Source organism: Callospermophilus lateralis, chromosome 3 (assembly GCF_048772815.1).
Source record: "Callospermophilus lateralis isolate mCalLat2 chromosome 3, mCalLat2.hap1, whole genome shotgun sequence".
In the NCBI taxonomy this organism is placed as follows: Eukaryota; Metazoa; Chordata; class Mammalia; order Rodentia; family Sciuridae; genus Callospermophilus; species Callospermophilus lateralis.
This window is the reverse complement of record NC_135307.1, coordinates 8,725,255-8,737,934: the sequence shown is the minus strand read 5'-3', so window position 1 is coordinate 8,737,934 and position 12,680 is coordinate 8,725,255. Positions and strand designations below refer to the sequence as shown.

The following is a 12,680-nucleotide window of genomic DNA, read 5'->3' as shown; positions in this document are numbered from 1 at the left end:
AAGGTAGGGTGTGATGTAGATGAACCAAAGCTGTAGTGCATATTGGAGTCCCTCAGCTAAATTAGGAGATGCAAGGTGACTTTTCCAGGACCGTGGTCATCAACTCTTACTTTTCTGTGACTTCTGTGTCACCCTGGGCTGGCAAGTCAGAATCAGCCAATCCATCTCAAGAAGAATAGACCATTTCCAAAGCTGCCAATGTCCTAATCCCTGGAACCTGTGACTAGGTTCCCTTTCATGGCAGAAAGGACACGGGGGATGTGATGATGTATAAAGGAATGATATAAAGGAATGATCATGGTTCCAAGAAAGAGGCAGGAGGATCAGAGAAGACTCAGTGGCATGGTGATGGAAGTAGAGAGGGCAGAAGACGTGAAGGTGGAAACAGAGCAGAGTAACGCCACAGCGGGAAGGGCCGTCGAGGAATGAAAGTGACTCTCACAGCTAGAAATGACCAGGGCATATTCAAGATGCCCCAGTGTGGTTTGAAAACAGTCCCTGGTGCCAACATCCTGATTTCAGGACTTGAGACTGCCTGAATTAAAAGATAGTGGCTTTGTGTTGTTTTAAGACCCAGCATTTGTAGTAATCTGTTACAGCAGCAGCAGGAAACTCATACTTACCTCCTGGGTAATTATGAAGGCTTTTTTCTTCAGACATGAGGTCTGACACAGTGAAAAGAACTGGTTGTTTTTTTTGTGTTTTTTTTTTTTTTTTGGAATTTGACTCTCTTTTTCTCTGACTAGCTGGTCTTTGAGTGGCATATCTCACATGAGAACCATGGTGCACTTCTGCACCAACCTCCAACCCTCTGTGAGGGCAGTCTTGTCCTCTGCTGTTTCTGTATTAAGATGATCATCCTGATCTCCCAAAATAACTGATAACCGGGAAAGAACTCTAAAAATCCTTCCCACTAAACTTTTACACTCTTGCCCTTACTATCCTTAACATGACCTGCTCTCCCAACCGTCAGAGCAGATTTATGAAATCTTGGATGGCAGAAGAATTTGCCCTCCCCCCGCCCCTGCCTCAAGCTGAAATGGGGGTCGGAGTGTGAGGGAGAGCAGGAGAGAAACCACCCCTCTCGGCTTCATGCTTGATGCTCAGCATCCTGGCTGGAAGCCAAAGCATTCAGTTCATAATAACTGGCCGCCATCCAGAGCTTTTTAGAAAATAAAAAAGAAAGGCAGAAAGAGAATTAAGAAAGGAGAAGAGCAAAGAAAAATAATTCCAAGTGGAAAGAAGACACCCAGGAAAAGAAAACCAGCAAAATCATATTGTTTATTTTTCTTTTTAAAAAAAAAATCAAGAAAAGAAAACAACATATTTTCTAAAACCACGCATTTTAATCATAGTCCGCGGTCTGTAATTAAGTGCAAGTGAACATCTTACCTTCCCTGCTTTCTGAAGACTGAATGTAAACAGGCTCAGTTTTATGGCGGATGTCTTGAAATTGTAACAACAAAGTAAAACCCACCAAAATGATGTGGAACATGAGCTTTGCCGGTGGAACGCGTAGACCAGGATCATATGGGCAATCCGGATCCCACTGAGCTCAGAAGACACAAAAGCTGACGTGAAGAAGCGAGATTGCAGTGGGAGAAAAGGAGACAGACACATGGTGACCAGGCCATCAGGCATCAGGCAGAGACTGTGGGCAAGGTGAGCCTCTCTCTTGCAGGCACCTGCTAGACACCTGGGCTGCACACTCAGCCCGCCCAGGGGCTGCAGAGGCGAGCACTGTCACCCCCGTTGTTCATGTGAGGATACTAAAACTTCAAAGGGACAATGATTTCTCAGTGTCCCAGATTCAGCCAAGGACGCCTACAGCATCCACATGGAAGTAAGGCCTGCCTCCTTCACCTGCTCTTCCTGTGCACACCTTTGGTACCTCCCAGCCTCTCTCTAGTTTTTAGGTCTTTCAAGAAAAATGTCCCCAGGAAATTCAGAAATGGCACTTAGATGCTCTGCTGTGTTAACCAGCCAAAGACCCGCACACTCCAATCGGCATGACTCCAGGGTGGGAGCTAAAATAAAAATGCTCCACCTGGAATACCTGGAATAGCAGGTTCCATAACTCAGCAATGTCCTCGGCCAGGCACAGGTGGGAACTGAGGTGGCAAGATGCATTCTGGGAAATGAAGTTAAAAGTGCAAGGGGTCGGGGAGGGACGAGAAGAGCAGGTGAGCAAAGGAGTGTGGTGAGAGCCTATTTGTAATGACAGCAAAATTAATAACAAAAACCAACAGAGTCTTGCCTCAGAATTGGTTGTTTGCATTTATGTTAAAGGATATGTTTTGAGTTTTAAATGCCCCTATGAAATTATCTTAGGGTTTTAATTCATTGAATTGGTTCAGCTGCACTAACGTGAGTAGTTTAGCATGTAGACATGGTTGGAAGCTGATTTGGAGTGGGGGTCAGTGAGCCATAGCTGGAAAAGCCCCTGATGGGATGTCAGGGAATTAAATATTAGCCTGACCTGCCACCAATACCTCTGCTTCTGCTGTCGGGGCCACAGGCTCCCTACCTATTGATGACTCTGAGAAGGAGGCGGGCACACTGGGACACGTACCGCAGGGGAAGCGGAAGGGGCGGGCAAGCCCTCCTTCAGCAGCCTACCCCTGTGCAAGACAGGTGCCTGCTTTAAACCTGAGAGTGGCCAGTCTGGACCTCAGGCTGTGGAATGGAGAGGGAGGCGCCAAACACGTCTGTGTGCGGTGCTGCTGCCAACGGGAGGCGTTGGGACCTCCACTGCAGATTAAGTATCTCAATTCCTTTCGAGATAAGTACCAGTCAGTGGAGACGGAGGTGGAGGGCAGGGAGATGACCTGCCCCATGGCAGAGACACTATTGCTGGAGACAAAGCTCAAACCCAGAACTGAGTCCAAGGCTTTAAGGGTGACCTTGCCTCAAATTGGAAAATGAGTTATTCTCCACTCTCAGTTGCAGATGTGAAATGACAGCCAGCTGCAAAGAGGGAAGGAGCGATGGCGGTGTCCCCAACAGGCGGAGACGGTAGGCTTTTGGAGTCCAGGAAGCCCTGTACTACAGATCCTTCCACTCAACACTCTGAGGCCTGGCTCCATGCCTCAGAGGCGAAAATTAGGAGAAAGGGTGGGAAGGGAAGGTGCTGTGTTAAGGATGTTTTTGTTGCCTCCCAAATTCACACTGAAATCTCATCTCCAAAATTCAGATTTCGCCAATGTGACAGCATTACAAGGAGGACTTTCCATAGACAATGTGCCCTGAGGGCTGCTTCCTCACTAATACCACGAGGACGGCTTGCTGCTGGCCCTTCTTAGCCTTGTGGGACCAGCGGGAAGACCCTCAGCAGATCAGATGCCGGTGCCTGGACCTCAGGCTCCCAGCCTCCAGAACTGTGAGAGCGAGTTTCTGCTCTTCGTCCACCACCCAGACTCAGGCATCCTGTTACAGTAGCACAAAACGGACTAAGAAAGGACAAGGAGAGGAGAAGAGGGGGGCTGAGAAGCAGTGAAGAGGGACAGATGAGGGAAGCAGAGCCAAGTCACAGAGACTGGAGAAGCAGAGAAGGATGTCAACAGAAGAGGAGGGGACAGGAGATGGGAAGGAGAAGGAGAAAAGAAAGAGAATACGGAGGAAAGAGAGAGCCCACTGAGCTGGGCTGGCATCAGGACGGACTCTATTCAGGTGGCAGGAAGAGGCTGGTGGACAGACATGGGCAGGGGGCCTGGGTGGGTGGACAGGTGGGGGTGGCCCACCAGCCTGCACTCCAGGTCCAGTGTGGCCACTTTGAAGAGCCTCTCAACAACTCGCTTGTGTGGCGGGTCTATCACTCAGGTTGGTTCCATTATTAATGAGCAAAACTGCGATGACCCCATCCCTCCACTCCCTTTCCTTGAACGTGCCCAGTTATAAATTAGCCATCTCCATTATTAATTTTTCCTGGGTGACTCATGCTTCAGGAACTCGGCGTCAGCCCAGGTCTGGGAGAGTTCGATTTCTGTGGTCCCCTGTTCCCCTGTGTTCCGCTCTGAGTTCACACTCTAGAGCTGATGGAAGTGGCTGTGATGGGGATCGATGACATCTGCATGCCCACAAATCACAGCGGAGAAGCCATCCCCCCACCCCGACCCCCGGCTCGTCTTCGTACCATGGGGAAGTAGGCTGGGGTAAGAATTCCATCTATTTTTCTTCCTGGTTATGAAACCAGGCAAGCAGACCCACGTCAAGCCTTCTTGAAATACATTTGTAAAGGACTGGTGCCCACTATTTGCTCCTGCATTCTTGAACCAACAAGGTATTTCATTTTCGTTTTTTGTTTTTTTTTTTATCATATCCTTTTTTTTAATTAGGAGTTCAAAACATTACAAAGCTCTTGACATATCATATTTCATACATTTGATTCAAGTGGGTTATGAACTCCCATTTTTACCCCGTACACAGTTTGCAGAATCACATCGGTTACACATCCACGTTTTTACATACTGCCATACTAGTGTCTGTTGTATTCTGCTGTCTTTCCTATCCTCTACTATCCCCCCTCCCCTCCCCTCCCCTCCCATCTTCTCTCTCTACCCCATCTACTGTACTTCATTTCTCTCCCTTGTTTTTTTTCCCTCCCTTTCCCTTCACCTCCTCTTATATGTAATTTTGTATAACGATAAGGGCCTCCTTCCATTTCCATGCTTTGACGTTCATTCCTTGGGGGATGGGGATTATCATCAGGATAAAGAGAGAGTGAAAGTCAGACCTCTGGTCTGAGAAAACAAAACAAAACTGAACTATAAAATTGAATAAGCCATGATTGGGGTATTAGGGTGTCCTAAGGGAAACTTTATTTAAAATACTGGAAGTACTTTTACCATGCAGAAATCCAGGGTCATTTTTTGACTTAATGCGTGATTCTGGGATGTAGGATTAGTTTGATGAAAATATAGACCTGTTGGAATACAAATGACTTGGAGACAAACCCCAGGAAGCATTGTTGCCTCAGTTTAAAAACTGAGTTACTTCCAGAGAAGCTGCAGATCCGAAGCATGTCCCTTGCAGTCTCCAGGTCAGCGTGGGGTGTGGAAATCAGGAGATTTCCTGGAATGGAAGGTGAAGGCCCAGGCCTCATTCCAGAGAGTGGACAATAGTGGGATAGACCCGCCCCAGAGCTGCCCGCCTCACCCCTCCCTTCCCGAGTCACCCTCTCTGTCGATGCCCCCCCAAGCTGTGCACTCCAGCTCCTCACCCTGGAACTCTCTCATTATTCACACTTGGTGAACTACAATCTGTTCCTCCAAGCCCACGACGAACACCACCTTCTCTGACTGGGATTGGTTCTTTCTATTATGCCAGATGGATTTGCCACCCCAGAGCCAGGGCAGGGGCAGATGCTAGAGCGGCCCACGGGCCCCTCACCTAGGGCTGGAGGGTTCCAGAGCCTGGGGTGCCTCAGGGTACCTAGAAGAAGCCAGGGAACCCCTTACCTTCCCCTTGTTAGTTCAGGCTCCTGGGCAAAGACCTGTCCTCTCCTCCCTATTTTCTTTAGGGTCAGAACATCACCTGACAAGCCATTTTTATTTATTAAATCAAGTTGGCTTTGCTTTTCCTCGTTTGTCTTCTTATCTGGTTTGGTTTGTGCCAGGAGGGCTCACCAGATCAATTAAAGATGTCACTGGGGGATCAGGGGTCAATACCCGCAAACACATCATTACTTCCCCAGAATTTTTGATGCAAATTCCATTTAGTGCTTAAAATCTAACAAGGAGTACAAATAGATTTATCAGCTGCAACTATTTTTGAAAATAATGTAAACGATCTGGGTGGGAGGACTCTTGTGAAAGAATTCAGCCCCCAGTATCCTGGACATTCTATCCTGTCCATTCAGTTCCAAAGGCCAAATGCTAGTCACAGTTTTCTGGCCATAAATCCAGTGCTTTCCCCATGGAAGCGGCAATTCCAGTGGTGCTCGGTACACACTGCCTGGTGTGACATCCCAGCGAGATCCCATTTTCACACTTACCCATCTGCTGCCACCTGCCTCCCCAAGAGCCACTCAGTCACACTTTTTAAATGTCCTGGCTGCTGCAGGAATTTATTTTGAAAGTGATGTTGGAACAAAAGATGAGTGAACCCCGTCTCCAGCCCCTCCAGGCAGGGCAGAGGCAGAGGTCCCACGTCTGCGCATCTCTCTGCACCCACCAACGCTTTCTGCTTGGGAATAATTTGGAAAGAACCTTTGCTCCCCGCTGGGTGTGGTGGAAGCTATTGAAATACTCTGGGAAGGAGTATTATATATTATAATATTAGATTATGCTATTATATCTGGAGTGACCTGGGTGCCTCCCAAGACTGGTCATTTCTTTGTTTCCTTCTGTTTCAGTAATTATGACCTGGGCATTGCCTGTACATCCAGCCGCACGCGACTCGGGACCTTCTGTGTTCTCCACTAGAGGCAAGTGCTCAGAGATGTCCGAGGAGGGAACCCAGGTTCCAAGAAGGGAAAGGGAAAATGCAACTCATGAGCAGGACAGGCAGGGAAGTCAAAGCCCTGGCATCCTGCAAGGATGCGGGGTCAGAAATAGCGCTGCTGTCCCTCTGGGGTTGAGCAGCTTCAGGCTGGGAAGCGATGCACCTTTGGACCATGTGCTGAAGTTAGTTTTTATCCTAAGTCAAAATGCAAAGCCTGGTCTGCTGTTGTTACTGCTCTTTTCCTTTTTGCTGTTTTTAATTTTTTTTTCTATCTGGTTGTTTACTGCTGTTGTGGAGGGTCCCTGAGGGCATAGGGCGGGGCCCACAAGTGGCACCAAGCTCCCATGCTCTTTCAGAGTGTCTTGGTTTTGTGGCTCTTGAAAAGAACATGGGCCTGGGGCTCAGAAGCGTTGTGTGACCAGAGATAACTCTCAGGACTATGCTTTCGGAGCGTTGCTGTATTTGTTCGTTGGTGAAATGGAGGTCATAAGTCTGACTTCCTTCATGTGTTCAGCAGGTGCGCGCCACCGGAGAGCCCTGCAGGTGATCCACGATATCTGAAATAAAAATAAGACATGCTGGCCAGAATTTAGACAATGCTTAGCTCAATGTCACAGAGAAGAACTGGCTGCCCACCACTTTTCTTCTTTCCCGGCTCGCAGAAAGGTGACAAAGGAGAGCCACACTCTCTCCAATGCCCTGATTCCTCTCGGCCACAGTAAATACTTAGATTCTAGAGCAAACTCCTTCAGCCCAGCTGTGGCCTTGCCTGTGACCCCAGACCTCCCCTCCCAGCCCTGTCCTGCTCTGGTTCTCTCACTTATTTGCTGCTTAGAAGAGGCACCACTAGAAAAGGAGTTGGCCAAAGGCAGGAGAAGTGGAAGTAAGCAGACCCTCCTGTCCCTAAGCGTCTCCAGCAGTGGCTGGCTTGGGATTCCAGCAGATGTCCCTTTCCTGCAGAGCCTGCTCCTCTGGGAAGCCCCTACTGAGGATGCCCCTTGGTCTAGATGGCTTTCGGTACCCTCCACCATTTATGTTGCCAATCTGCATATTGTATGACATCCCTCTGAGATGTCTAAAGTGGGCTGACTTTTCTTGACTCATCCCGGAATTTTATTGCAAGGATACATGTGGACCCAGATTTGAAATGCTCACGAGTCAAGATTTGAAACGCTCCCTCTCTCTGTCTCCTAAGCCACCAGAAGAGCCTTTGGGGCCTGTGTTGCTCTCTCTGCATGTTTACTTGGGTCTCATAGTTGCTTGGTACTTATGACCAGTTGAGAAACTTTCTCAGAATTCTGGAGAAATTCAGGCTGGAGTCAGAGAGGGGTATGTGACCCAGCTGGTCCAGTGAGTCTATCTGACCCTTTCTGAGCCCAATATGTGATGAGATTTTTGCTTGCAGGTCCTCCACCTGCATGGTCTGTGTCTCCAGGCGAGAGCCTCTGCGACCTCTGGGAAAACCCCACTCACGGCGCCGATGTCGGACACACTGGCCTCAGCGTTTGGGCTCTCAGAGGACAGCGACAGCCTCATCAGAGTAGGAGACAAAGCATCCTGCAGAAGAAAGTGTTGGTCTGACCCTGCCACAGCCTGCTCTGAGGCCTCGGACAAGTCAGCTCAGGAAGACAGACTGTTGGATCAAGAGGACAGGAGGAATCCGTGGGGCTCCAGGAAGTGCCCTGGATGACTTCCTGCCATCGTTTTGCTATCGGAGCACAGGTTCAAGGTTACATGGGACTCCGTCTCTGTGTCACAAATATTCTTGGGGCCACATTTCACCCATTATCCCATTATAGAAATTAAATGCAGCCTGTGATCAGAAAGCCAGTCTTCTTTCTTCCCAGTGGAGAAGCAGCTCCCAGCACTACCAGGGACAAGAGGCGAGGGAAATAGAAACAACGGGAACCCAACTGCTGTGGCCCTGGGCTAAGCCGTTTCCATCCATGTCCCGATTCGGTAACAACCCTGGGCGAGTTTGATCTACTTGGCACTTATAAGGTGGAACCAAAAGTCACAACACAAGAGGGGAAGAGAGAACCCAGGACTGCCGGCCACCAAACCCCAGCACCTCCCTGCTTACCAGCGTCCCTCCAGCATCCAATCCCTGCCCACAAATGAGGGTGCTGCCTGGAACTTGGAAGACTTTAGATACGTATTTACACAAGGTGGATAAAGACTGTTCCTCGAAACAAACCGGAAACCTCATTCAACCTCATTGCTTTCCAAGGACCTGAGTTGGTTCAGCTCACAGGGTTCTTTGGGGGAACACAGTCTGAATAGGTGCTGTCCCCTCAGAAGGCTAAAGGAGCAATTTAAGTGCAACTTTGATTCAAAGGAACAACTGTGTGGACCTGGGAGAGCTGTTCACCTCCATGGGTGCTGCTTCCTACATGACAATGTGGGCACCGGTCTGAGTGCCTGGGTGTCCCGAAATTCATATGTTGACAATTTTTAATCATATTTGGAGGCAGGGTCCTTGGGAGGTGATCAGTCATGAGGTGAAGGCTCATGAATAGAACTAATATCCTTATAGAAAAGAGACTCTAGAGGGCTGCCCTGCTTCTTATACCCAGGAGCACACATCCCATGTCACCATCTATGAACCAGGAAATGGGCCCCCTCTAGTCACAGAACCTACTGGTCCCTTGATCTTGAGCTTCTCAGCCTCCTGAACCTCCTTAATAAATTTCTGTTAGTAAGATACTGGTCTCTGGTATTTTATTATAGCATCCTGAACACACTAAGACAATGGCCATAGTAAGACCTAGTCAGATTCACTGGACCATTTAGGGAAAACATGAAAACGTGATAGTGCTTGCCATAATAAACACAGCAAATGTTAATTAAGTAGCAGGTGTTATTGTTTCATAGGACACATAGCATTAGTAGAGGAATATTCACAGACATCGCCACTCTGTGACTACCTCCCAAGAATCCAAGCAGCATCCCTCACCCATTTCCTTCTTCCTGTAGGAAGATTCTTTCCAGTCAAGGACTAGTGTATATTATAGGGGCCAAGAGATCTAAAGGAGTGGGAAGGACACAAAGAGCCTCATGTCAAGGGACGGCAATCTGGAGGTTTCATTAGTCTATCCCACAGAGGTGTGTTGAAGAGGGCTGGCATGGTACCAGCAGCAGGCCACAAGGGTGGGAACAGGAGACAAGGGACAAGCTGGTGAATGTTCCTGTGGACTCTAATTGGAGAAGAAAAGAAAAGAGAGTGGAAATCCTTTTTGTCACATCTGAGTTCTTGTACACAGACACCACCGTGAGTTCCGTGTGCCCCTTCCAACTAAGAGTCACAGCAATTCCCCTTGTCTCCATGACATGAGGGTTTCTAGCAACAGTGATGGTGTGTCCTGACTTTTGTGCCTAGGAGTGGAGGGCTCTACTTCACAGGTAGCAATTCTCCTCAGTCTTTGTCCAAAGAGAGAACAAGACAGATCAATTGACACAGAGAAATTCTTCCATAGCTATAGATTAATAACAACCGGCTCATTCAGTCTAGAAAAAGAAGTCATGCTAAGTTGAGACCCCTCCCCCCAAAGGCTCCCCTGTACTCAGTGACTCACAGAGTGGCCACTGACTGGCTGGGGACTTGTGGCTGGAGGACTGCAGGGAGGGATGGCCCCGTGGAACCTTAAGGAAACACATCTTTGTAAACAACATCTGGACAACGTGAAAGAAAGACAGGAATATGGTCGGGCATCACGCTTGCAGTGACAGACTGCATCTGTAATAAGAAGACTCTTAATTAGAAAAGTAATTTGTAAGAGCCATTAACGGAATGTGAATATTCAACTTTGACCAGCACACTTGGGTCTAAAAATCTAGGCTCTGTCAGATGTGAACGGAGGCCACGTTTCCAACTCGATGCCCCGTCCTGTCTGTGAGTTCCTAGTGTGTACGCATACTAACTGCGCTGATTAGAAAAATGATTCAGAACATTTGCAAGCACTTCAGAGTTTGTGTCTGCCACCCCCACACCCCAGCAGGAGGCTAATCAGGAAATGAAGACAGGGCCTGGAATGAGGTGGAGAAGGTGCTCCTGGCAGTATAACAGGAGCAATTCGAACATGAATCACCACCCTCCCCAGAGGAATTTCTGGATGACACCAAGAAAAGATGCCAAAGTTGGGTTATCAATCAAGGGGCAAGATGAGTCACAGACAACCAAGAGAACAAAACCACAGGCTAAGGTAGAATGATAAGAAGCTGTGGGTCAGGACAGGAAGTCAAGTGGCAGTCAGGATTCATAGCGGACATAACCAGAGCTCACACGGGGGACCTGTGGGACATTTCCTGCTTTAGTACTGAAAGGTCCACGTCCTGGGAAACCCTTCAGTTGACTAGCCAGGAGTTTGGGCCACTTTACATTGAATGGCACATGGGATGCACTCAATAAGCACCAGAACTTATTTATTTGTAGGATCTGAAAGCATCATGATTTCAACCACAGAGGATAAAAGTCATCTTTGGATGACTAAATTTTTATCAGACAAACACACTTAGCAAGTACATTTTCACCGAGAGAAAAGGCAGAATAGCAACTACAAAAAGAGAAGACGGTGGCAAAAAGAAAGTAGGAGCTTGTCTATCAAGTATGAGGCTCTGAGTTTTACCAAAGCACTGTTGAAGGAAAGAAGGAAAGAAACAAAGAGAGAGAGAGAGAGAGAGAGAGAGAGAGAGAGAGAGAGAGAGAGAGAGAGAAGGGGAGGGAGGGAGGAAGGGAGGGAGGGGAAAGAAGCAAGTGTGTGCATTCACAGGAGAGAAGCAACTGGAGATCTTAAAAGCGAACAGATAATTAGGGCAGAAGCGTCTGCCGTGGGTGAATTGGACAAGAGCATGAAATAGTTACTGTGAGACTAAGGTGAGAGAAGTATCCAAAATGCAACATAAATGGGTAAAAAGACATGGAAAAAGAAAGGAAAGAGGTGTGCAGCATCAACGCTGAAGAGCATCATTTTTGAAAACTGATGGGTAAGATTTGCTAAATTGAAAACAAAACAAAAACAACCCACAATCAAACAAATCAGGTTTACAAAGTTTGCTGAGTGACAAACTTGCCTATGAAGAAATACATTGGGAAGTTTCAGGCCATCACAGAAGAAGAAAAACTTGGAACATGTTCAAGGTAAGAAAGTTAAATCAGAGTGCCCATTCTGGCCCCCAAGCCCCAGCAGAGGTGTATTTTTAACTCTAAATAAGCACCCCCTGCCCTGGCTCCTTCTCCAGACGGTGAGGAATGAGAGGGGAGCTTTCGCGGTATCATTGCCTGGGCACGCTGGGCTTCCAGTCACCACTGGGGGAGAACTGGGTAGATAAAGAGCTGTGGAAGGGAAGTCCCCATTGATGATTCAGTTTGTCCAAAGCTAATTTGTTGACTCTTATGATCCATCCACAGAAATCACTTTCACAAAGTTGATCACAGTGGACAAGAATGGACAAGAATATCATCTTCAACTTGTAGACACAGTGGGGCAGAATGAACATTCCGTATTTTCTCAGACATACTCCATAGATGTTAATGGTCATCTTCTTGTGCATTTTGTTACAGCAATCAAAAGTTTTGAAGTGATTAAAGTCACCCAATGACAAGTTGTCGAATGTGGGGGGGGGGAGGGGCAAATGTCTGTTAGTTGGTGGGAAATCAAAGAGCCCTGCGTGGGGAAAGGCCGATGGGTCCGGAAGGAGGGAAGGCTTTGGCAGCATCTTGGGATGGAGCTCTTTGGGTATCTTCTGCTAGGGAAAACCAGACGGCTGCTGATGTTTTCAGAAGGATAACTTTGGAGGCAGAAAAAAATTGATGGGACAGTGTCCCAAGGAAAGTCTTCATGATCTGTGATGCAATAATTCTACTGCAAAAACTGAGGACATGGGGAATATATTCTACCTGAAGAAGCAAACTGCCCATTGTTATTTAGGATGAACAATGCTTCTTTTTCCTTCTGTTAACCTGAAAGATGTCATTGGGGTCAGAAACCCCCACTGCTGCCAGAGAATGTTAAACTCTGACTCTGTCCAAATGAGTTCACTTCCACGTTCAAAATTCAAGCAAAATTATATCTTCCAATACGGTGTGACCAAGGCTGTTCTCAGAACATTCCATGTTTTCTTCAGGGAAACAACTCTCCTTGCTGTGGCACTCCTGTTCAGTTGATTTGTGTAATATTTGATTAAGCCACACATTTTACTCCAAGGACAATCAGTTTGGAGGACAAGTGGTCACTGAGGCT

At 47.6% G+C, this 12,680-nt stretch overlaps 1 pseudogene; it reads left to right on the top strand.

Moving 5' to 3' along the window:
* Positions 1-7,921: 7,921 nt before the first annotated feature.
* On the top strand, positions 7,922-12,297 carry LOC143393535 (GTP-binding protein Rheb pseudogene; annotated as a pseudogene).
* Positions 12,298-12,680: the final 383 nt, after the last annotated feature.